The sequence below is a fragment of the Triticum urartu genome, chromosome 4 (genome assembly GCF_003073215.2).
Source record: "Triticum urartu cultivar G1812 chromosome 4, Tu2.1, whole genome shotgun sequence".
NCBI lineage: Eukaryota > Viridiplantae > Streptophyta > Magnoliopsida > Poales > Poaceae > Triticum > Triticum urartu.
In genome coordinates, this window is record NC_053025.1 from 573,503,641 (window position 1) to 573,527,269 (window position 23,629).

Genomic DNA, 23,629 nt, shown 5'->3' on the forward strand with positions numbered 1-23,629 from the left:
CCTTCCCTTCTTTCCGACACCCCACCCATGACAATACCAATCCCCCTGTTCGCTGGGCACACCCGTCTCGTGGCCGGCTGGAATTGCGGCCTACCTCGTTGCCCGGGCTTGGCAGAGCTTTGTCCCTTCTCCTCTGCCCTGCTCCGCTCCCTGCCCGTAACCGCTGCATCCCAAAAACATCCAGCCGGCCGTACCGTGCTTCTTCCACTCTGGTCTTTTCTTGCTCCCGCTGCCCACCCCAGCGCCGTCGTGCCTCGAGGCTCTTGCCTCCCTTGGCCGCTGCGCGGCGGCGGCGGCCTCCCCAGCCCACCCTACCTCCCCCTGCTAGGCCCAGGCACATCCCCTACTCCTCCCCCCACCCCATCTGTGTACAATTCACTAGCAAGACGCCGGCCGCCTCCCCCCGCCGCGCCCCCGTGCCCCACTAACGTCCTCCCTCCCTGTGGGCACTCATCACCGATTCCCAGACGTCAAATATACCTCGTCACGCGTCGTCCAACACTTCCTCAGGCCTCGACCGTCGTCCTCCAGATCCTCGTGCTCTCGGCTCGGCGTGGTCCCCCTAGGTCCCGGCACGGCTTCCCTCGGCCAAGTGGCATCTCCGTGGCGCGGCATGGACGCTGGTCCGGCCCACGCCCAGCACGTGTCTACACTTCATCCCTGCACACACATACCTATCTTCCTCCCCCTGACCAGCGGGGGCAACTCCCCGGCCGAAGCCCCCGTCTTTCGTGCCCCCCCTGTTTCCCCTGCCTGCGTGAGGCCCCCCCGCAAATACCCCCTTGACCCGCCCGCCATGCGATCCACCGCCCCACCCCACCGCATTACAGCCCCAACACTGCCTGCTGATGACCCCCCCGCAATCCTCTCGCTCCCGCGGCCGTGAACAAGCCTGCCCGTCGGCCCCCTCTGGTCGCCGCATCCGTCGCCTTGTCCATTTCTAGTCAAAAACAAACCGCCCGTATGATCCGATCACCAATCATATCCTGGTGAGCTGTCGAGGCAAAACGCGACCCGATGTCGTACGTCGCGGCAGACGATCCACCATGTACATAACGTCGCGTGCGACGCACCGTCGCAATGTCCCTCACGATTACCTATGCCGCCACGGGCAGCCCGCCACACACATGACACAGGCCCTGATCTGTTCACCTCCAGGGACGGGTCAATCGACCCGCAGCTCCTCCGACGCCACATCTGTCCGCCCGGACATCGTTCCATGGCTGCAAGATCGCGACCGGAGCGAAACGGCCCCCCGTAAACGTCCTCGTGTTACACTGGCGAGCAAGGGCCAACCGGCACTGCGTCAAGGTAGACTATCCTGGGGCGCCCCGACTGCGATATCGTGAAGTTCCTCCGGCTACAAAAAAAAGAAAGAAAAAAAAAAAAAACAAAAAAACAAAAAAAACCAAAAAAAAAAAAACACAAAAAGGAAAAGAAGACGGAACGGTGGAGCAACGATAGGGTCGGAACGGAATGTGTGGTCGTGTTCATCAGGAGGGCTTGGACGGAACAGGCAATGGAAACGAGGCATGGCGTACCGCACAACGGAGGAAACGGACCTCCTACGTTTGGAACGGGGTCCTGTTGATCGGGAGGGGTCTGGCGTACCGCAAAACGGAGGAAACGGACCTCCTACGGTCGAAACGGGGGTCCTATTGATCGGGAGGGGTGTCGCGTACCGCAAAACGGATGAAACGGACTTGTGTTGGAGCGCTACGGTCGAAACGGGTGTCCTGTTCATCGGGACGGGTGTGGCGTACCGCAAAACAGGACTCCACGGGATACTGTTCATCTCCACCGTCGACCTCCTCCAGCCTCCATGGGCTCCTGTTCATCCAGCCTCCACCGCGCGCTACTCCACCGGCTACTGTTCAACCACCCCTCCACCGTCTACTGTTCATCCAGCCCTCCACACCATAGGGTTCTGTTCAACCACCCCTCCACGGGCACCCCTCCACCGTCTACTGTTCATCCAGCCCTCCACTACACCACGGGGTCCTGTTCATCCAGAGGCAACGTCACCGCTCACTGTTCATCCAAACCCCCGCAACGCTCACTGTTCATCCTAGAGGCAGCATTGATCGGCTTCAGTTAGCAGCAGTAGCGAAGGAATCGCTCGATCGGGTTCAGTTAACAGCCATCGATCGATCGCTCGGGTTTAGTAACGCGTAGCCTGCAATGCAATCGCTCGGGTTCAGTTAGAGCCCAACGCCTCGCTCGGGTTCAGTTAGAGCCAACGCCTCGCACACACACGCGTACGTGTACGAGAGAAACGCGCATCGCTCGGCCCTCGACCTCCCACCGTAACCGGGAACTCTCCGAAATTTTCCTCGCCCTCACTTCTACCATGGTTTTTTTCCATCATGGACGGCCCAAAGAATGTCATGCAGCTGCGTCTCCGGCCCGCCCAGGACGAAAAGCCCATTTTCCATCATGATTTTGTGTCATAGAAGTAGGAGCCCACCACATCTATGATGATACCGGGTTTTGTCACAATTATCGTCATAGAAGTGTCATATGTATGACAGAAAACAAATTTCGTTCGGCCCAAAATGTCACGGATGTGTCTTTTTTTTGTAGTGTTACTTCCAAAACCAGATGCAGGTGGCGATGATGCATTCCAAGGGATGCGACCGAACTCAAGTGGGAGTTCGACGAGGATTCAGGACGTTACTATGTTTCCTTTCCAGGCGATCAGTAGTGGAGCCCAGTTGGGGCGATCGGGGATCCTATCGCATTTGGGGTTGTCTTTATTTTGGTTCCGTAGTCGGACCTTGATTGTATTCTGGATGATGTAATGCTATATTTATGTATTGTGTGAAGTGGCGATTGTAAGTCAACTCTTTATCTCTAACTTATTCAATACATGGGATGTGTAAAGATCACCCCTCTTGCGACATGACTACTAGGCGGTTATGCCTCTAAGTCGTGCTCTGACACGTGGGAGATATAGCCGCATCGTGGGTGTTACATAGGAATAGGAATAGGGGGGTCCAACTCCTACTAGGAGTAGGATTGCCCCCCTTGGGCGCGCCCTATAGGGCCGGCCGGCCTCCCCCTTGCTCCTTTATATACGGGGCAGGGGGCATCCTAGAACACACAAGTTGACAATTGTTTCAGCCCTGTGCGGTGCCCCCCTCCACAGAAACACACCTCGGTCATATTGGCATAGTGCTTAGGCGAAGCCCTACGTCGGTAACTTCATCATCACCGTCACCACGCCGTTGTGCTGATGAAACTCTCCCTTGGCCTCAGCTGGATCTAGAGTTCGAGGGACATCACCGAGCTGAACGTGTGTAGATCGCGGAGGTGTCGTGTGTTCGGTACTTGATCGGTTGGATCGCGAAGATGTTCGACTACATCAATCGCGTTACTTAACGCTTCCGCTTTCGGTCTACGAGGGTACATAGACACATTCTCCCCTCTCGTTGCTATGCATCTCCTAGATAGATCTTGCGTGATTGTAGGATTTTTTTTTGAAATACTCCGTTCCCCAACACTTTGTTTGAGGGAGCTTGGGTCCATGACATCACGGGAGAGCTCTCCTTCACAGCGCACATGCAACTCATACACTTCCAACAAGCCGTGGCGACGACCCAAAGGAATGTATCGGAGGATGATGTCTTCTACTGGCCCTGGAGTGCTACGGGATCATATAGTGCCAAATCCACTTACAAGATGCTCTGCGAGGGCATGACTCGGTTTGTTGCCGCTCAATGCATCTGGAGCAGTTGGGCGCCTCTCAAGTGTAAAATCTTCGTGTGGCTTGCCTCCCAGTACCGGCTATGGACTTCGGACCGACGTGCGAGACATGGACTCCAAGAGAGGCCTTCGGCACGCTATACCTGCTGCCAAGAGGAGGACACAACAGATCATATCCTCGCTAGATGCGTTTATGCGAGGCAAGTCTGGAATGGTTGCTTCCAGTCTCTACAAATCAACATCCAAACTCCAAGCCCCGAGGACACATTCATGGAGTGGTGGGACAAGGTTCGGAAGTCCTTCCAAGGAAAATTCAAGAGAGGTTTTGACTCGCTCGTTATCTTGATTGTGTGGCATCTATGAAAGCAAAGGAACGCAAGAGTGTTCAACCGGAATGATCAAGTGCGCTCGGACACTAACCTTGTCTAGCTCATCCACGAGGAGATCAAACTTTGGAAGAAGGCCGGTATAGGAGTTGAGGGTTTAGATAGATTTGTGAGAGGGTTGTCTTATGTTTCTTTGTTGGAGCCGGAGCTTCCGTGTAGGCATTCTCTTCATAGCTTCCCCCTTCTATAAAAATACGGTACATCATTGACGTACTCTCGAAAAAAATAAATCCTCCTATCCATCAGAATCGTGGTCTCGGATCCGGTCAAGGATAGTCATCCAGTCACCCCGACAGAAGGAGCGGTAATCGCGGCCATTTTGCTTAACAAATTTCCATGAGCGATGCTACAGTTAGGTGGTTTTTACAGGAGTTTACGGGTTGGGCTGAGGTGGGTTGTTTTGATTGAGTAATTAGGATGAAGTGGGGCTCACTCTGAAAGTATGTACATAAGTTTCGTAACAGATGGTTACTCAAAAAATTCTCAAAAAAAAAAGATGGTTACTCAAAAAAAAGTTTCGTAACAGATTTTACGTAGATGTAGGAAAGCTCGGGGGATTAGTGAGGAAGAAGGGCAGTCTCTTGATCCCATTAAAAGTCCCCCGTATGTCTAGCATTTTTGAATTTCCATAATTATGAGCTAGCGTAATCTCCTTGTGAGAAGTTGACCGACAAGGGAAAAGCTGAAACATCCATGTATCTCGTGTGTGCCACGCCCAAACATTATTCCACAGCAACAAGCCGCCAGACTCCCACCAGTTTCAGAACAACCACGTAACTCACACTAATACACTCCTCATGCGGGAGTGGTTATTTTTGCACCAAACTAATCAGGCACATCTGTTTTGCTTTGTGTGAGAAGTAACTAAACCATCGTCTCCCCGGCCGTGGTAGCGCCATGGACCGCGGGAGCCTTGTCGCCGTTCTGCTAGCAAGCATCCTGCACTCGGCCGTCGTCGCCGCCGAGGACCGGCACGTTTTCCTGAACTGGGAGGTGTCCTACTCCGTGCGATCCCCGCTGGGCGTCTCCAAGAGGGTGATCGCCATCAACGGCCGGCTCCCCGGGCCGCTGCTCAACCTCACCACCAACGACGTCGCCCACGTCAACGTCGTCAACACCCTAGACGAGCCTTTCCTCCTCACATGGTACGTGCACGTGCGTGCGCCTCAGTAGCTCTCATGGCTAGACGCGATCTTCTGCAGCTCAAGTATTTGTGTGCAGGAACGGTCTGCAGATGAGGAGAAACTCGTGGAACGACGGTGTGGCGGGCACGAACTGCGCGATCCAGCCCGGGGCGAACTGGACCTACGTGTTCCAGGCCAAGGACGAGATTGGCAGCTTCTTCTACCGGCCGTCCCTGGGGCTGCACGCCGCTGCCGGCGGCCATGGCCCCATCCGCGTCAACAACCGCCCGGTCATCGACGTCCCGTTCCCCCATCCCGACGGCGAGTTCGACGTCCTCATAGGGGACTGGTACAACATGGACGCAAAGGTTACACCAGGACGTGTACTCTCCATCCAAGTTAACTGTTCTCGTCTAGTTCAGTACATAATTCGATTGTAATCCGTGTGGTTTGGTCGGAGCAGGAAATGAAAGAGCGCCTGGACAGAGGCCGTGGACTGCCGCCGCCGGACGGCATCTTGGTCAACGGCTTGGGCCCTTACGAGGCGGAGGTGACGTTCAAGGCAGGGCGCACGTACCGGCTTCGCGTGTCGAACGTGGGCGCGAGGACGTCGCTCAACCTTCCGGCTCCAGGGCCACAAGCTGCTGCTGGTGGAGGTGGAGGGCACCTACACCCTGCAGAAGCACTACGCCTCGCTGGATGTCCACCCCGGCCAATCCGTCTCGGTCCTCGTGGCGGCCGACCAGGCGCCCAAGGCGTATTACATGGTCGTCAGCTCGCTCTTCGTCCTCCCGGAGATCTTCGGCGTCGCCACCGTCCTCTACGCCGGCTCCGGCGAGCAGCCGCCTTCCGGCGACGCCCCGCTGGACGAGCGCTCCTCGCACAACAACTACAACCGTTCCATGGAGCAGGCCATGTCCATAAGGTATCTGTTCCAGGCCAGCCGTTCCAGGGAACCCCTAGTATATAATGCGTAAGAAATTAATAAAATTACCGGCCGGCCGGGCGCATATGTCACTCAGGATGAACTTGACCTCCGGCGCGGCACGGCCCAACCCGCAGGGCTCCTTCCACTACGGGGATATCAACGTCACCCGCACCCTGCTCCTCCGGAACGATGAGTCCGACATCGGCGGCCGGCGGAGGTGCACGGTGAACGGCGTGGCCTTCGCCAACGCGGGCACGCCACTGAAGCTGGCCGATTACTTCAGGATCGCCGGCGTCTTCAAGGTCGTCTCCGGCAGGCCGGAGACGAGGAACCCGTCCCTCGGCACCACGGTCATCGACGCCTCCTACCGGGACTACGTCCAGATCGTGTTCGAGAACAGGCTGCCGTCCATGCAGACCTGGCACCTCGACGGCCACAGCTTCTTCGTTGTCGGGTAAATCCAATCGGCTGCGCCGTGTGAGCTTCATCTTCACTTTTGTGCTAACCATAAACAAATTGATGTGGCTGTGAATTTGACAGGATGGCGTGGGGCAAATGGAGCCCGGACGCAAGGTCGACGTACAATCTGGTTGACGCCATGTACCGGTCTACCGTGCAGGTGTATCCCACGTCATGGACCGCTGTGCTGGTGTATTTGGATAACGAGGGCATGTGGAACCTGAGGTCTCAAGATGTGGAGAAGAGGTACCTAGGCCAAGAGCTGTACCTGCGAGTGAGGCAGGGCGACTCCGAAGTGCCTGATCCCAGAGACGAGCTGCCCATGCCTTCCAATGCTCTCTTGTGTGTTTTTTGATTCATAGGATAGGAATTTTATAGAAATAGGAAAATTATAGGAAGTGAGATGACATGCATGTCAATTTTTATAGAGAAAGAGATACCATTTGATGCATAGGATATGATTTTTTTCATTGAGTCTAGGCTAATATTTTTTTCCTCCAAAACATGAAGGATTGATTCCTATCCTACATAGGAATAGGATTCCATTCCTACAAACCAAAGGGCTTCAAAGAAATGTTTCCTTTGCAAATCCTATCTTATAGAATTCCTACAAAAATTCTACAAACCAAAGGAGGCCTTAAAAGTTGGTACAGCTACAAGCTAGGGCTAGGGCCAGGGCCAGCGTGACCCTCCAAGTGATTGTTTGGATGGCGAGGAGCATAAGTTGCAATCTCTTCTACTCTTTCCTAAAAAATATAACAGCGTTCAGATCATATTACGGAGTGACTACTTATTTTAAAAACTTTTCTGTTATCTAAAAAGAAACTTAGTTAATAGAAAATGGATCGGACTAGGACACATTAGGTGTGCCCTAGTTATTGCACATCTAAGCGATTCAATTAGGCATAAAAAGAAAAAGGAAAAAAAATACCCACACGAATCTTCGCGTAAAATCAGTGACACAAGACTTGGATATGCTTTAGCAGAACTGATTGAAAATCTCAGATCATCTTGCCTACTTGAAAAGAACTTGTTCACTGCCAATTTTATTTTTTATGACTAGCACATATGCCCGTGCGTTGCAACGGGGAAGAAAATTGATATGTATTTAAATTTACGGAACATTGGATGTGCAATCACAACATATCAACTCATTAAGTAGTTTTAACTGACACACTCAATTTCTCTAAGGGCACTCCCCATTATATTTGAACTTATAATAATATATATGTATTGACCCTAAGTCTAGGTTGTGAATGTGAAGTCGATGAACCTACAACACGGCAAAGTTAAACATCGTTGGATTGCAATTATATATGAAGTTATATCATACTCCCATAGTCTCATAATATACTGTCTATCTCATGTTCACCCACAATCTTGCGTACAAAGTATCCAGAGTATTGGGAGTTAATTTCTTCTTTTCAAGAAATGTGAGTTAAATCCTTCCTGCTCATCCGTAACAAAACAATTGTGTGTTAGTCTCTCCACGGATAATCAAGACCCACTCCTCACCCTCTATCGATTAATGGAGTGGTTTATTGATTTTCCATACAACTTGCAAACGTATATAAACTGATGAAATTTAGTGTAAAAAATGAGAAGTGATTATTTAATTTGATAAGTAAACAAACCCTCTCATCTGGATTTAAAGGGCTCGAGGGCCAAAACTGTAGGACCAAGAGTAATGCATCTAAATGTGGCCAATGACGGCGTGAAGAAGCAGTGTCCGCATACAATGCACAAATTGGAGGGGGGAAAAACCATCGCATGCATTGATTGGTGCTCTACGACGATCCGCTGGAGGGACTAAATCAACCATTTTTCTCGAACGACTCAAAAATAACAGACGTACTCATTGCACATGGCTTCATAATAATGGATGGAGGTAAGAGACAGAAGTACGAGCTAGCCCAATTTAGTCCAGGTTTCTTTTTCTTTTTACAACAAATGTTCGGAATCTTAAAAAATGTTTGCATTTTTCAAAATGTGTTTATTTCTAAAAAAAGAATCATGTTTTTAAATTTTGTCCAGGCATTCGAAAATAGTTCAGTATTCCAAAATTTGTTCACTCCTTTTAAAAAAATGTTTGAAAACTCAAATAAGTTTAATTCTTGTCCTGTAATTTTTAGAGAAACAAAATCGAAGAACTATAGTCGCTAGGGACGTTGTTAACTCACTGGAGGTATATGATTGGTCCCACTCAAGCACAACTTTTTGCTAGCTGTTTTTATATTTTGCCACTGCCGTTTTTTATATCTAATGCGTTGTGCTGCAAACATTGCACCAAAGTTAGCCTGTCGTGCTGGCTAGGAGTGCGGGTGTAGCAGTCCCTGGTAATATTTACCTAATAATAAAGTAAATTGGGTTTCTTTATTCTGCGGGATGACACAAGATGAGCGTGATTAGCGGGAACCTTGTCGGGGCGAGCCCAAGGCGATTGCCCAGGGGGAATGAATCCGTCAACCCGACAACTGATCCGCAAGAGATTGGAAGGAAAGATGTGAGAGTTGAGCGATCATGGAGTGCCCGTGCGGAGCCTGATCCACTGGGCTTGCGCGAGGATTGGATCCGGATGAGAGGTTCCGTGCGGCGTCTCGCTGCAAAAAGGAAGGAGACCATGCGACATCGGCAGGAAAGCGGGGAAAATCGCTTAGTTTCCTTGGATCAGGGATTCGATAGGATCCGGTGCAAAGTTCATCAAATGAAAACGGATCTGCAATGTAAGTTTATGGCAGGAGATCGTTTCGGGGAGGAAAAGGGTCTGGGGGTTCCTCATTCTGCAGATCCGCCGGATAAAGGAGGAGGTCAGTTGCTAAGTAATGATGATACGGGGAGGCATATGATGGAAGTTAATCACGGATTGGCGGATCCGGTTGATCAGATACCATCTAAGATTTGGAGACCACAGGTTCTTAAGGAGGGGACCGAGGGACTGCGAAGCTCACCAGACCCAATTTGTTCATCCACCATAAACAAACCAGAGCCCATGGCAGACAAACCACATCGTGAGGGCAAGGAACCAATGGAGCAGTCCGGCAAGCTGGAGGTGATTGGCAAGGGCAAGCTGGGATCCAAGCCACTGCTGCGCGGTGGATCCTCACGGGGGAGTGGTGACCCGTACCGCACCCCTGTGGGGCAGGGAGGAGCGGCGCCGCAAGGCTCCATGACGGCGGGCAGAGGCGCTGTCACGCCTGCTTTCCCTGTTGCCCTAGAGAAGAAGGTGCCAAAGGTGGTGCACCTGAACCTAACCAAGGAGAGGGCGGCCATGCGAACAAGATGGATAGCTGTCGGGCTCTTCTTCTCGGTGCAGCTGTTCAGCATTGGAGGACTGTTCAAGGAGCTCAAGAGCAAGTGGGGTCTGAGGGGGCGACTCATCCATTCGCCCCTGAAGAACAACCGCTTTCTCCTCGAGTTCGAGCACGAGGGCGACCTCAGGTTCATCCTCAGGAATGGTCCATGGACACACTGTGGAGACGCCTTCTTGGTGTCCGTAGTGGACGGGAGCGCCAGGCCAAGCGATGTGGAGATCGCGCACATGCCGATTTGGGTTCGTATCTATGATGCACCCCCGATCATGCTCTCTGAACCTGTGGCGCGTGAGATCGGCAGAAGGCTCGGTGAAGTGCTCGAGGTGCACACGGACAGAGAAGGTAATATATGGGGCGACTATCTCAGAATTCGCATTAACCATTATGTAGATGAGCCCCTCTGTAGCACCTTAGAGTCTCATGATTTTGCTGAAAATGAAGTTTTCTTCCTAGAGGTCAAATATGAGAGAGTCCCTCGTTTCTGTAGCTACTGTGGTTTCCTCGGTCATAGCCAGCGCGATTGTAAGCTACCCGTAGACCTCCAAAAGATGAGGTTCTCGGCGGAATAGCTATGTCAACCATGGCACTGTCAACGCCCGTTGCTATCTGCACTTCGACTCGGAGGTCGGATGTGGGATAAGAGCAGAATCGGAGAGGCACGCAGCAGGAAACAGCATGGACATCCCTGAGGATGTGCTGATGGACCCGGCGGTGCAGGCTGCGATTGCAGCGGTTAGTGCCATCAGGCTCGGACCTGGAAAAAGTACGACGGAGGAGACGCCAGATCCAAAACTTGGAATGGAGGAGGAGGGGTCCAATACCAACAAAACCCCTCCACATCCTACTCTGAACTCTGCCCCTGATGCGATCGACGAGGGGGCCACCACCAACATTTCCATGCCTCGCTCGACCGTTGATGCTCATGAAGCGAACGATGATCAGAATTCCAAAGAGTCTAGCATGGAAGCCCCTCCGGGCTTTGGCCCTATTCCTCACTATCGTTCGGAGCTGGCGACTGGCCCTACACCAACCCTGGCACCGCCGGCTCCCCAGGCCAACATTGAGGGCCTGATCACTGGGGGGCCTGAAGTTCAGTTGTAGAACGGAATGCAGGTTGGTGATGTGGAAAATGAGCACAAGCAGGAGGTACAGGCAGAGAACCAGACAGTCAAGAAGGATGCAGGCAAGCAGCAGGGTTGTGGCTCAGGGGAAAAGGTGAAAGCTAAAGGGGTCCACAAAACAAATGACAAGAACACTCTGCTGGTACTGAGGAAACCGGGTGTAAAACCAGCTGATGGATCATCCTCGGTTCTGGGAAAGCGTGGGGATCGTGGTATGGGCAACGACAAACACAAGGATAGTACAGGTACCAATGGAAAGAGAGAGGACATGAGAAAAAAGAAGAAGATAAGTGATTCAGAGGGAGAGGACAAAAGCATGGAAGGTTCAGGTGGAACGGAAGCGACCGGCCCAGGGGCTGCCGGCACACTGACGGGCGCTAATGGCGGTGCCCGTCAGGGCAAATGACGGTCCTAAGTTGGAACTGCCGGGGACTTGGGCAACCCCGGACAGTCCAAGAACTCGTATGCCTCGTGCATACGTACAAACCCAAGGTGGTGTTCCTCTCTGAAACGCGGCAAAGCACCTCGTACGTTAATAATCTGAAGTGGAGGCTTGGCCTCAAACACTGTATTGCGCAGCCGGGCATTGGGAAAAGTGCCGGCATTGTGCTTTTCTATGATGAAAATGTGGAAGTAATAAAGCTTGCCGTTGGACCGAGGTATATTGATGTGCTGATCCATTTGAGTTCAAATGGGATACAATGGCGTGGTACTTTTGTTTACGGCGAACCAAAGGCACATGAAAGACATAATATGTGGAATCTTTTGCGTAGAATCAAACCTAATTCTAGTGCTCCCTGGATGATGATAGGTGACTTCAATGAAACTATGTGGCAGTCTGAACACATTTCAGTAGCAAAGAGGTCAGAGAGGAACATGGAAAACTTTAGAAAGGTACTGTCAGAGTGCAACCTGATGGATCTAGGATATAAAGGACCTATCTGGACATACAACAACAAGCAAGACGGACGCAGCAATGTAAGAGCGAGGTTGGATAGAGGAGTTGCTACCCCTTCTTGGTCTGAACATTTTAAGTATGCAACGGTTGAGCACATCTGTTCCTCCCGCTCGGACCACCTGCCAATCCTCTTGAGACTGGGAGGACGGAAGGAATGGAGGCCGGTAGGAGAGAAGACACAACGTCCTTTCCGATACGAGCACATGTGGGAACGAGCTGCATCCCTAAAAGCGGCTATAGATGAGGGATGGAACCGCACAGCTACAGCAAACAACCTACAGGAAGTGTGCAACAAAATCAGTCGGATGCAACAAGATTTAAAAGGCTGGGCCAACAAAGACTTTGGGTCAGTAATAAAGAAGTCAGCTTCAATTCAGAAGAGATTAAGCTATTTATGGAATGACCAATGGTCGGAAGCTAACCAGAAAGAGATCAATAAACTCTCATCTAAACTAGATGAACTCTTGTTGAGAGAAGAAATCATGTGGAGGCAAAGGTCGAGGGCCACATACATAAGGGAAGGCGATCGAAATACTAAGTGGTTCCAGTGGAAAGCAACATGGCGGAAGAAAAAGAATGACATCTCAAAACTGAAGAATAGTGTAGGAGTGTGGATAGAAAACAGGGAGGATCTACATGATATGACGAGGAATTTCTTTCAGGAGCTATACAAGCAGGAGACTGATGTGGCCCCTGATGGTCTACTAGTGTAACACCCTCGATGCGACTATATCTCCCACGTGTCGAGGCACGACTTAGAGGCATAATCACATTGAAGGCATATGTCGCAAGTTAGCAAATCTTCACAACATCCTATGTAATATAAATAAATAAAGGGGAGATAACATAGTTGGCTTACACTCGCCACGTCAATCAAGTACATAAATAACATTACATCATCCAAACACTCATGGCCCGACTACGGCGCCAAAATAAAAGATAACCCAACATGCGACACGGTCCCGATTGATGAAGCTATGTGCCTAGGGTAGGGGCACGGACCTGTCCAAAGGAGTCCTACCCTAGGACATCCCTAGGAGAAGTCGCCTTTCAATCGACTTCAAGGTATCCCACTCGACGGATTCAAGACACTCGACCAGAAAGCTATCACTCGACCATGAAGCCAACCACTCGACTGCCAGAAGACCTAAAGTCGCTCCGTAGGCAAACGGTCGGCTATTGAGTAGTCTTTATGGTCATTGTAGCACTTCATTAGGAGCGTTACCAGTAACGCCCAACCATAAATGTACCTTAAACCCTGCATTACTGAGGGAAGGAGGGGGCCGGCGAACTCTATATAAGCCACCCCCCTCCTCAGTATGAAGGGTTCGCACCCCTGTTATTCACACGCCAGTAATCCAATCGACCGCCTCCGGGCACCGAGACGTAGGGCTGTTACTTCCTCCGCGAAGGGCCTGAACTCGTACATCTTGGTGTGTTTACAACTTCCCAATAGCTGAGATCTAGCCTCTCCATACATACCCCCCTACATCACTGTCAGAGTTAGAACCACGACAGTTGGCGCCCACCGTGGGGCAGGAATCTTAGCGCCTAATTGGAGAAGTTGCGATTTTTTCGATCCCTTTGATCATGGTTTCGTGCGGAGTTTTGGTGGAGGGCCGCGAGATCCGTCTCGGCGCGCTCACGTTCATCGCCGACGACTCCGCCTGGCTCCAGGAGGCACCACTCGACATCGACGCGCTCCCCGTCCGCGGCGCGACGCATTTCCGCGCATGCGTTCCTGGCGTCCTCCTGCGGCAGCCGTCGACCCAGTATCGGTCGGCCCCCGTATCGTCCCCTCGCTCTGTCTCCCACCGGCGTAAGCGCTCCGGTCGGTCGAGACTTCAGAGGTGGGTGAGCCATGTCGTGGCTCGCCAGTCGGCCACCCCGCAAGTCGCAGCGATCGAGCCCAACGAATCCTTCTGCGGCCTGTTCGGCCTGTCAACTGGCTCCGCGGAGACCGCATCCGAGTGTGACAGCAGCGACCCAGTGGCCGAGGTTCTGGCGGTCGATGGGATGCATAGTCCTCCTGGTTTCCCTCGTGCTGGTGGAGGCGCGGGTGGGGGCGACCCGTCGCATCCCCATGATGAGTATCTCCCCGAACCTCTCACATCATCGCAGCGAGAGGAGCTTCGCCGTCGGAACATGGACGCGCTCCACACTCCTATTATCGGAGGAACCCCCGAGGCCCGGGCCTTGGAGGACGCGCGCTTGGCTAACCTGGCCGAGCGCACTCGACTGGAGAATCTCCAGCGGACACTCGACGAGCAAGCGCGTCGGCAGGCTCCCGAGTCCAGTCGACGATCGCGACAGTTATTTCCACCTGAACCACAGGTATACCACACTCCGATTCAAAATCTTACCTCTACGGCCTGTATAGCAGAATTTCATTCAGCCGTCCCAGTCGGAAGCTGGTAGAGGTTTGTTGCAGATCAGAGCGCTGCTCCGGGCGGCGGGAAACCAGAATTCTGCTGTCTCTCAGTCGCGGAACAGGATCCACAGTCGATCCGTCGCGACGGATACAGTCGAGTCGGCTCACAGCCCGAGATCGCCCCCGAGGCGTGAGGGACACGGTGACCGGCATGATCAGTACAGGAGGAATGAGCAGTATGATCACCGATTCGACCGCAATGATCGACGTCGAGTGCCAACCCCTCCCCCGAGGAGTGGGTCATATGCGCCTCGACGGCAAGATGACAGACGCCCTCATAGTGTTGGGCAGAGGATTCCAGTCGACCCCAGAGACCCGGGCTTTGATGCGAGATCCATCCTCGTTCAAGGTTTGGTTGACAGGAACAGAGCTCATCGAGAGGGCCACAAACAGAGATGCGCCTGCTAGCAGCAGAGCACGTGCTTCAGGGCCAGAGTGTTTCAGTCGAGCCATCAGAGCCGCAGTGATCCCTCCCAATTTCAGGCTGGCGACTGGAATCAGCAAGTTCACCGGCGAATCTAAGCCTGACACTTGGCTCGAAGATTACCGAGTGGCTGTCCAGATTGGCGGTGGCAAGGATGAGGTGGCCATGAAGCATTTGCCTCTCATGTTAGAGGGCTCAGCCAGAGCGTGGCTAAATCGGTTGGCGCCCAGCAGTATTTACACCTAGGAGGACCTCTCCCGAGTGTTTATCACAACCTTTGAAGGAACATGCAAGCGACCCGCTGGCCTTACAGAGTTGCGGTCTTGCGTGCAGAAGCCGAATGAAACTCTGAGGGAATACATCCAGTGGTGGATCACACTACATCACTCAGTCGAGAATGTGCCAGACCATCAAGCAGTTTGTGCCTTCAAGGAGGGCGTTAAATACAGAGAGTTGAATCTGTAGTTCGGTCGAACTAGAGAGATGTCTCTGAATCGGATGATGGAGATTGCCACCAAGTACGCTAATGGTGAAGACGAGGACCGACTCCGGAGTGGCAAGCACAAGGCAGTCGCCCAAGAAACCGGAGGAAACTCCAGTCGGAAACAGAAGCGGAAGGCCGAGCCAGCCGCTCCTGGGGAGGCCCTGGCCGTAGCCCAAGGAAACTTCAAGGGAAAACCCAAGGGCACCTGGAAGCCCAAGAAAGTCAAGGATCAGGATGGAAACAATGTTTTGGATCTACCATGTCACATCCACACCAAGAAAGATGAAGAGGGTAATTTTATTTACCCAAAGCATACCACTCGACAGTGTCGGCTCCTGATCCAGCAGTTTCAGGGCAAACAGCCCAAGGATAAGGAAAAAGAGTCGGACAGGGTCGGGGACAAGGAAGACAGTGACGATGGATACCCCTGGGAGGTGAACATGGTTGCTCCGGCGACACCCAGTTATCTGAAATGGTCGCAGACTGCCATCACCTTCGACCAGTCCGATCACCCTACGCACATTGCCACCCATGGGAGGCAAGCTTTGGTGGTCGACCCAGTCGTCGAAGGCACTCGACTGAACAAAGTCCTGATGGATGGTGGCAGCGGCTTGAACATACTATATGCTGAAACATTGAAAGGGATGGGCATTCCGATGTCTAGACTCAGTACCAGTAACATGAGCTTCCACGGAGTCATTCCTGGGAAGAAGGCCGTGTCACTCGGACAGATTGCTCTCGATGTGGTTTTCGGCGATTCAAAGAATTACCGCAAGGAAAAGTTGACATTCGAGGTTGTTGACTTCCAAAGTGCCTATCATGCCATTCTGGGCAGGCCAGCTTACGCACGCTTCATGGCTCGGCCATGTTACGTGTACCTCAAACTGAAGATGCCTGGCCCCAAAGGCGTGATCACCGTTACCGGCAATAGGAAGAAAGCTGAGGAGTGTTTTCAGAAAGGATCGAAGATTGCTGACGCTCAGATGGCAGTTGTTGAGCTGCAAGAGTACCAGAAGACTGCTGATCCGAATGAATTGCTAAGAGCCAAGAAGCCTGCTTCAGAATCTGCTTTTTAGTCGGCCGGTGAAACTAAGATAGCTCACATTCACCCGACCGACCCCGGCGCTGCTCCGACTCACATCTCGACGACGCTCGACTCCAAATAGGAAGAAGCGCTCATCCAGTTCCTCCGTGAGAACTGGGACGTCTTCGCATGGAAGCCTTCTGACATGCCTGGAGTTCCCAGGGGGCTGGCTGAGCACCGTCTACGAGTCGACCCAAAGTTCAAGCCCGTGAAAGAACATCTTCGACGGTCCGCCGTCCAGAAGAGGAAAGCTATTGGTGAGGAGGTGGCTCGGCTCTTAGCACCGGAGTTCATCCGAGAGATTTACCATTCCGAGTGGCTCGCCAATGTTGTCATGGTCCCCAAGAAGGACAAGTCACTTCGCATGTGCATTGATTTCAAACATATCAATCGGGCCTGCCCGAAAGATCATTTTCCCCTCCCTCGCATCGACCAAATAGTCGACTCGACTGAGGGATGCAAGAGATTGTATTTTCTAGATGCCTATTCCGGGTACCATCAGATCCGTCTGTATGGACCCGACGAGATCAAAACAGCTTTCATCACTCCATTCGGATGCTTCAGTTACGTCACCATGCCGTTCGGCCTCAAGAACGCCGGAGCCACGTTCATGAGAATGATTCAGAAGTGTCTACTCACTCAAATCAGTCGGAATGTGGAGGCATACATGGATATATTGTGGTCAAGTCACGGAAAGGTTCCGACCTGCGGGCTGACCTTGCCGAAACCTTTGCCAACCTCAAGAGGTATGATATCAAGCTCAACCCATCAAAGTGCACGTTCGGAGTTCCAGGTGGAAAGTTACTTGGTTTTCTCGTTTCCGAACGAGGGATCGATGCCAATCCTGAAAAGGTTAGCACCATACTCCGGATGAAGCGTCCTGTACGCGTGCACGATGTCCAAAAGCTTACAGGCTGCTTGGCCGCTCTAAGTCGATTCATTTCTCGTCTCGGTGAAAAGGCGTTGCCTCTTTACCGACTAATGAAAAAGTCTGACAAGTTCGAGTGGACTCCAGAAGCTGACGCAGCATTTGCAGAGCTCAAAGCTCTGCTCACCACCCAGCCGGTGCTCGCTGCCCCAATCAGCAAAGAGCCTCTGCTGCTTTACATTGCAGCCACAGGACAAGTTGTCAGTACAGTACTTACGGTCGAGCGGGAAGAAGAAGGAAAGGCCTTCAGAGTTCAGCGCCCAGTCTATTATCTGTCTGAAGTTTTGACCCCTTCAAAAAAAAGATACCCTCACTACCAGAAGCTTGTATATGGGATTTACATGACCACGAAGAAGGTTGCACATTACTTCTCTGACCACTCCATTACAGTCGTCAGCGACGCCCCACTGTCAGAGATTCTGCATAACAGAGATGCAACTGGTCGAGTGGCCAAATGGGCGATTGAACTCCTTCCCTTAGATATCAAGTTTGAAGCAAAGAAGGCTATCAAGTCCCAAGCAATCGCAGATTTCATCACCGAGTGGATTGAACAGCAACTTCCGACTCAAGTTCACTCGGAGCACTGGACCATGTTCTTCGATGGTTCTAAGATGCTGAATGGTTCCGGTGCTGGAGTAGTTCTAGTGTCCCCCCGAGGAGATAATCTCAGATATGTTCTCCAGATTCACTTCGATTCCTCCAATAATGAAGCAGAGTATGAAGCACTTTTGTATGGGTTGCGCATGGCCATTTCACTCGGCGTTCGTCGCCTCATGGTCTATGGCGACTCAGATTTGGTGGTTAATCAGGTGATGAAGGAGTGGGATGTCAGAAGTCCGGCCATGACTGGCTATTGCAACGCAGTGAGAAAGCTAGAAAAGAAATTCGAGGGGTTAGAGCTTCATCACATCCCCCGGCTGAAAAATCAAGCAGCTGATGATCTGGCAAGGATAGGCTCCAAGAGAGAAGCCATTCCTAGCAATGTGTTTTTGGAGCACATCCGCTCGCCGTCAGTCCAGGAGGATCCTTTCACAGAAGAAGCCCCACAATCGAAAAGTGCCACAGATCCGACTGAAGTCGAAGTTCCTGCTGTGGTCGATCTAATCATGGAAGTCCTGGCAATCACTCCCGATTGGACGATACCGTACATCACGTATATCCTAAGGAAAGAGCTCCCAGAGGACGAGGAAGAGGCTCGACAGATCGTCCGCCGATCCAAGGCCTTCGTAGTCATAAAGGGGCAGTTGTATAGAGAAAGTGTGATTGGAATCGGTCAGAAGTGCATAACACCAGAAGAAGGTCGGATAATCCTTGACGATATCCACTCGGGGACCTGTGGTCACCATGCGTCCTCTCAGACCATTGTGGCTAAAGCATACCGAGCGGGATTTTACTGGCCTAGAGCAAATGAGATGGCAAAAGAGATAGTCGACAAGTGTGGAGGGTGCCAGTTCTACTCCAACATGTCACACAAGCCTGCATCAGCCCTGAAGACCATTCCACTCGTCTGGCCCTTTGCTGTTTGGGGACTAGACATGGTTGGTCCACTGAAAACAGGCAGAAGTGGTTTCACTCATGTGCTTGTGGCAGTCGACAAGTTTACCAAATGGATTTAAGCTAAGCCTATCAAGAATCTTGATGGTTGCACTGCTATCAGTTTCGTCAGAGGGCTAACATTCAGATATGGAGTCCCGCACAGCATCATCACTGACAATGGGTCAAACTTCGATTCGGACAAGTTCAGAGCTTTTTGCGCCTCTCAAGGCACTCGAGTCGACTACGCATCGGTCGCCCATCCCCAGTCGAACGGACAAGCCGAAAGAGCAAATGGTCTGATTCTCAAAGGACTAAAGCCTCGACTGATGCGTGATCTCAAGCACGCGAAAGGTGCTTGGGTCGACGAGCTTCCGTCTGTTCTGTGGGGATTGAGGACCACCCCTAACCGGTCAACTGGAAGAACTCCATTCTTTCTGGTTTATGGAGCCGAAGCGGTTCTGCCAAGTGATCTTCTTCACAACGCGCCCCGAGTCGAGCTTTACACCGAAGATGAAGCAGAACAGGCCCGGCAAGACGCAGTCGACCTCCTAGAAGAAGAGAGGGAGATGGCCATGATCAGATCGACCATTTATCAGCAAGACTTGCGTTGATTCCACGCCCGGAATGTGAAGAGTCGAGCCTTCCAAGAAAGGAGATTTGGTCCTCCGAGTGGATCAACAGAAACCACACAAGCTTGCTCCTACTTGGGAAGGCCCCTTCATCATCACCAGAGTCCTCCACAATGGAGCGTATCACCTCTACAATGTTGATCGCCAGGTCGACGAGCCATGAGCTTGGAATGCGGAACTACTCCGCCCCTTTTTCACACTTGAATTCTCATCGGATGATAGTCGCACGCTCTAACAGACCCTTCAGTATGTCCGACTGCATACCAGATGGTGCCGGAATCTTTTGATTGCTCTCTTCAAGAGCCGGATACTGAGGGCTTCGGGTGACCATGGGATTACCTTCTAGCCTTGCTGGATCCGGAGAAACTCTCCGTGATGACACTTCGAGGTCACCCGCTTCTTGAGCCGGGGAGTCCGGGGGAGGCGTTTCGCTCCCCATCATCTCCGGAAGTAGATCCCTGAAGACGAGCTCTGTTGAGAAGGGTTCAGATCCGAATTGCAAGATAAATGCTTCGGTCATCTTCCTCAGAAGTAAGGTAGTATATCTTCACTATTAAGTACTTTTTGATTACTTACAGCTCATTAGAGGGCTGATCCCACATGGACTTTGTGCGGCAAGAGCACCCTCCAAGGCGGGACCCTTTGGTGGAGTTTTCTTCTCCCATTTGGAAACCTTGGTTTCCGGATCATTAGAGGTAGTCCTGTTCCTCCCCCGGGGCGAGGGAATGTCAGATTCCTTCCCTTGGTTATCCTCCCTCACGAAGGCGCTCGTTCCCTCGGTTGGAATAGGTAGCGGTGGAGGCCTGCTTTCGCCCTATTTATTCCCCCCTTCATCTTCCTTTGAGGGCACTGGGCAAGGTGCTAGCTCGAGCATCTTTTCCACCATCAGATTGTCCAAGCCTTCGGGAAGGGGGGCCGAACACCGGATCATCTTTGCCTTTGTTATCCAGTCCTGGTCAAAAAGCGATTCTTTAGAATGACGTCGTGATAAATGAAAGACAGTGTGTTCAACTAGAGGATTACTTACTTGGGCCACGGTGCGGTTGCTGCTCAGGCCCATGTCCTCGGAGGTGTCCGGACACTCTATTTGGGGTCCGAAGAACGACCTGTACATCTCCTCGTGCATCAGGCTGAGGAAATTTTGAATGGCATGCGGTCCTTCTGGGTTGAATTCCCACAAGCGGAGGGGCCGGCGTTTGCAAGGCTGGATCAACGAACCAGCATGACTTGCACTACCATAACCAAACTAAAATCTCCCTCGAAGAGATCTTGGATGCGGCTCTGCAGTATGGGCACATCCTTGGCTGGACCCCAGCTCAGCCCCTGCTGATCCATGACATCAGTTGTGGTGGAGGGCCCGAGCGAAAGGCGGGGAAGCTACCCACTTGGCACTTCTGGGAGCGGTGACGTAGAACCACTCCTGTTGCCATAATCTGGACATCTCTGGAAAGGAACCCTTTGGCCACGGAGCTTCAGCGATCTTGCTTATTAATACCCCTCCGCACGCTGCATGCTGCCCCTCAACCGTCTTCGGCTTCACATCAAAGGTCTTGAGCCATGGGCCGAAGTGAGGGGTAATGCGGAGGAAGGCCTCACATACGACAATAAATGCCGAGATACGGAGAAAGGAATCCGGGGCTTGATCGTGGAAATCAAGCCCGTAATAGAACATCAAACCCCTTACGAAGGGATCCAGAGTGAGGCCTAGTCCTCGGAGGAAGTGGGAGATGAACACGACGTCTTCATTGGGTTCAGGAGTAGGGACGACCTGCCCTCGGGCAAGCAGCCGATGCGAAACTTTGGCGGTCAGGTATCTTCCCTCCCTCAACTTATTGATATCCTCTTCCGTGATGGAGGAAGGCATCCACCGGCCCTAGAGGCTGGATCCGGACATGATTGGAGATCTGGAGCACCTGACCTGGGCTTTGGGTGTTAGAACTCGAGGCAGGGGAAGGATTTGATTGAGCACGGGAGGGAAAAAGTAAAAGCCTTGTCCCTTTATAAAGAGGGTGAATATCAAGCGTCCTCCTCGTAGCCGTTTGGGACTTGCCTAAAATCTAGGAGTCCTAAGCGCGGTTGGGTTACCCACGACCGTATTGATGAGAATCCCGTAAGGGGGACACGATCTCTGCTTTGACAAGACGTGTCAAGAAACTGCCTCGCGTTATGTGCGGGGCTAGCTAAAGAAAAATGGTTCGAATAATCGCCGAGCCATGGCATGATGTCATGTTGCCAAAACATGTCAGCAGATTAGATTTGTGGAAATATTATTCTCTCTATAGTGGTATGTGGAACTTATTTTGTAGGGTCAGACACTATCCTTTCATTCAAACTCTTCTGTGGTGTATCCGGAGGAGGAACCCACCTTGCAATGCCGAAGACAACACTATGCGCCGGACTCATCGTCATTGAAGCCTGGTTCAGGGGCTACTGAGGGAGTCCTGGATTAGGGGGTCTCCGGACAGCCGGACTATATCCTTTGGCCGGACTGTTGGACTATGAAGGTACAAGATTGAAGACTTTGTCTCGTGTCCGGATGGGACTCTACTTGGCGTGGAAGGCAAGCTAGGCAGTACGGATATGGATATCTCCTCCTTTGTAACCGACCTTGTGTAACCCTAACCCCCTCCGGTGTCTATATAAACCGGAGGGTTTTAGTCCGTAGGACAATAGACAATCATACCATAGGCTAGCTTCTAGGGTTTAGCCTCTCCGATCTCGTGGTAGATCAACTCTTGTAATACTCATATCATCAATAATAAATCAAGCAGGACGTAGGGTTTTACCTCCATCAAGAGGGCCTGAACCTGGGTAAAACATCGTGTCCCTTGCCTCCTGTTACCATCCGCCTTAGACGCACAGTTTGGGACCCCCTACCCGAGATCCGCCGATTTTGACACTAACACCTAGCATGTCAGAAGGCTTCCATGCAAAGATATCCCAGTTTTCATGGATGAACTCGATGAGCGCGCCTTCCTATTTCGGATCCAAGTTAGCGTTGATGCTGAATTTCTTGGATGAATCGCCAGGAACAAAGTCAACCAGTTTAGTTTCCTCAGCCGATTTAAACTTCAGTGCCGGATCATGCTCAGTGGTTGGCTTTTTCAGAGAAGTCATATTTGCCAGATCAACATTGTCTTTGTAAAATTTCAGCTCCTCCGTGGCACAAATCGACTCAGCATAAGCTGCATCCCCTTCTTCACATTCCAAAGCAATCTTCCGGCTTCCATGCACAGTGATGGTCCCCTTATGACCCGGCATCTTAAGCTGCAAATAAACATAACAAGGCCTTGCCATGAACTTAGCATAAGCCGGCCGTCCAAACAGGGCATGATATAGGCTCTTGATTTTCACCACTTCAAAAGTCAACACCTCTGATCTTGAATCATGATCATCTCCGAAAGCAACTTCCAGAGCTATCTTACCAACTGGGTATGCCGATTTCCAGGCACCACCCCATGAAACACAATGTTCGACGGTTTAAGATTCTTATCTGTTAACCCCATGTGATGAAAGGTTTCATAGTAAAGGATATTGATACTGCTTCCTCCAATCATAAGCACCTTCGTAAATTTATACCCCCAACCTGGGGTGCTACCACTAATGCCAGGTGACCCGGATTGTGAACCCGGGGAGGATGATCATCTCGACTCCACAGGATGGGTTGTTCAGACCAGCGTAGATAATGAGGTACTGCTGGTTCAACAGAGTTCACGGCTCTTTTACGAAGCTTCTGATCGTGCTTACATAAGCTAGTGGTGAAGACATGATATTGCCCACTATTCAACTGTTTTGGATTGCTCTCATAACCTGATTGCTACTGCTGTTGATTCCCCTGATGGTTGTAACCTCCCTAGTTGCCCTGGCTGTTCTGATTGCCATGTCCGGTTTGGTTGCCCTGGAACCCTGAATCGGAACTGCCACCACCATAACCTGGCCCATGGAAACCGCCTCCTGAACCTGTGGGCGGTCCATTATCATATTGAAAAAGATTTGAATTTTTGAACTCCCGCATAATGAAGCAATCTTTCCAAAGATGCGTAGCGGGTCTCTCCTTTGATCCGTGCTTTGGGCAAGACTGATTTAACAGGCGCTCTAGATTGGGGCCTGAACCTCCACCC

At 51.7% G+C, this 23,629-nt stretch overlaps 1 pseudogene; it reads left to right on the forward strand.

The window, feature by feature from the left end:
* The first annotated feature begins 4,988 nt into the window (after positions 1-4,988).
* Positions 4,989-6,957, forward strand: LOC125554877 (annotated as a pseudogene).
* Positions 6,958-23,629: the final 16,672 nt, after the last annotated feature.